Below are 3,230 nucleotides of genomic sequence, written 5' to 3' on the forward strand. Positions count from 1 at the left end.
ATATGATCAAAGCACCAAGATTTAAAGTATGCAGATCTACCCTCAGTTCTTTATGTCCAATTGGGGTTGGGGAGAAACATGTAATAGCTACTAATCTCTGTTTTTAATCATCTCTGCTTTTAAAAGTTCTCTATGTCTAATCCATTTCAATTTCATCATTAAAGTTTTGCTTTTAGAAGGTACAATTATCATCAAATGATTTTACTTTCACCCCACAAGGGTTTTCTTTCTATATTGATTCTACATGGATTACATCCTATTTAATTTTTTCCTTCTAACTTCTAATAGCACTGGGTAATTATGAATTAAATTAATAAATATCTTCCTTTCAGCAAGAGAGAATTTCACATATAAAAGCATGAATGAATAAGCAAGCACAGCCACTAGGTCTTATTATTAATCAATCTCTTTAGAAAACACTACCCCCTTGGCATATCACATTGTATTTTAGCTTATTTTGTATCTCTTCTGCTACTGTGTTCTGTTAAACTCTTAAAAATCAGATTTATACCATTAAAAAATCTTATTGTTGCCAATGCTTCCCTTAATAATTACTGAAATTTTTCAGTAAAACAGAAAGAATTCAAAGAGTAATAATAAATATTCCCCTTGCAGTGAGTGTAAGATGGAAAAAATGACTGTCATCTCTGCACACCTTTAAGAGTCTGAGCATCTCACAGTGCAGAGGATTATTGAAGTGCTAAAAGGACATATTATAAAACTGGAGTGATACAGAGATTAGCATGGCCCCTGTACAAGGATGACAGGCAAATTCGTGAAGCCCTGCATATTTTGGCGGCTTCCCAAGTAACCCTCATGGTAAAGAATTCGCCTGCCAAACAGAAGACATGGGATCAATCCCTGGGTCTGGAAGACCCCCTGGAGAAGGAAATTGCAACCCATTCCAGTATGTTTGCCTGGGAATTTCAATGGACAGAGGAATCTGGTGGGATATAGTCCATGAGGTCACAAGAGTCAGACACAACTCAGCATCTAAGCACAAAATACAATTAGTTTTTATACAGTATGGTCTGTAAATGTAAGCATTAGCTTAAATAATGTTACAAATTTACCAAATCATTTAAATATCTTCCTGGAAAGATGATAAGACCACCATACACCATACCTAAATCCTGCTGCATGCAAGCAGGACAATGCAACATGAGTGGAAGGGATAAAGGCCAACTCTGGGCCCAACTCCCTGACATCTCATTAATGATCTGCGCTCTTTCTTCTCATTCTGCCAAAATGATGCCAGAGTGACCTAGAAGTCACGAAATGGTGAGATATGACCTCAAGATGGAAGCAATATTGCTAGGTCACCTGAGAGATCACTTGGTATAAAGCCACCAACCCAATATTGAACTATAATGCAAGCAACATCAAATCAACGGCATTAAGCCACTGAGAATTTCAGGTCCTTTGTTATAGCCCACTCTAACAATAGATAGCATATTCTAAGGAAAACATTGGCCAACTAAATAAACTGGAACTTCCTAAAAGAAACAACCAAGTGTTTCCATGTTAAAAGAACAGAAATCAATAGTCCGTTCCTTCCTATGGGGATTTTAAAAGAAAGCTTTTTCTTTTTTTTCCTTATGCTAAAAGCCAGAAGACAGAGGTTTCCGGCTCTGTTACATACAGAGTCCATTTCTCTGGGCCTTATCTATTAATTAAAAATAAATGGGTATACAAGATAATCTCTACTGTTCATTCTGCTGCTGCTGCTAAGTCACTTCAGTCTTGTCCGACTCTGTGAGACCCCATAGACTGCAGCCCACCAGGCTCCCCTGTCCCTGGGATTCTCCAGGCAAGAACACTGGAGTGAGTTTCCATTTCCTTCTCCAATGAATGAAAGTGAAAAGTGAAAGTGAAGTCGCTCAGTAAGTGTCCGACTCTTTGTGACCCCATGGACTGCAGCCTACCAGGCTCCTCTGTCCATGAGATTTCCCAGGCAAGAGTACTGGAGTGGGTTGCCATTGCCTTCTCTGACTGTTCATTATAAGTCTATAATATTAAGCCCATAAATCTAAAATATATTCTTAGATCTACATTTTCTAAGTAACAGGATTTATAAAATCCAAACAAACCAAGAAATTTGAAGAAACTTAGCAAGAAAAATAAAGCCAAGCTAAAATTCATGTTTTGAAACAGTTTTATCAAGCTCTTAGTAAAATGAAAATATGGATGTCATTAAAGAATTAAGGAAGTTGATATTTTATCACAAGTTTGAACATGAACTCGCTATAGGATAAATATAAGTTTTCTCCAAAAATAGGCTGAGAATTCAAATTGGCTATACCTGTTCAATACATTATATTCAGTAAAGTCTAAATCATATAAATTATAGATAATATGTTTTTCAACAAGAGAAAAGAAAAGAATGTAATGTGGTTAAGGTGCTAGGCTGTGGATACAGACAATGTAAGCCTCTCAGTTCTACTTTAAATAGCGAGGTGACCTTGACCAAGCTACTTTACTTCATCCTTAGTGTTCACAACTGTAAATTTGGAAGATTAATAATATCGGCTTCATGGGGCAGCTGTTATGTGTGCTAAATAAGTAAACGTATGTAAAATAATTCAAACAATGCCCACATACAGTCAGTGTAACTGTGTAATATAAGTTTGCAATGGAAAAGACTCTGATGCTGGGAGGGATTGGAGGCAAGAGGAGAAGGGGATGACAGAGGATGAGATGGCTGGATGGCATCACTGACTCGATGGACATGAGTCTCAGTGAACTCCGGGAGTTGGTGATGGACAGGGAGGCCTGGCATGCTGCGATTCATGGGGTCGCAAAGAGTCGGACACGACTGAGTGACTGATCTGATCTGATCTGATCTGACTGTTACACATTGAATTTATACTAAGAGTAATTTTTCCTTATTCAAATAGCTTTACTATAGAACACAGTTATAAATTTAGAAATATTTAAGGAACTGATTTAATGTTATTTTCCAGTGCTATCAAAAGCTACAAATTATGCACCATGATATAACAGTTTTATTCTTTTTAACTGACCCTATGTAAATCTCTCTAGTTGAGTACATTAATAATATTAGGCTAAGCTGAGCGCCAAAGAATTGATGCTTTTGAACTGTGGTGCTGGAGAAGACTCTTGAGAGTCCCTTGGACTGCAAGGAGATCCAACCAGTCCTGGGTGTTCACTGAAAGGACTGATGCTGAAGCTGAAACTCCAGTACTTTGGCCACCTCATGCGAAGAGTTG

General features: G+C 37.6%; 1 pseudogene; it reads left to right on the forward strand.

The window, feature by feature from the left end:
- Positions 1-697: 697 nt before the first annotated feature.
- LOC133255079 (U6 spliceosomal RNA) lies at positions 698-795 on the forward strand (annotated as a pseudogene).
- Positions 796-3,230: the final 2,435 nt, after the last annotated feature.

Source organism: Bos javanicus, chromosome 1 (genome assembly GCF_032452875.1).
Source record: "Bos javanicus breed banteng chromosome 1, ARS-OSU_banteng_1.0, whole genome shotgun sequence".
Classification (NCBI taxonomy): domain Eukaryota; kingdom Metazoa; phylum Chordata; class Mammalia; order Artiodactyla; family Bovidae; genus Bos; species Bos javanicus.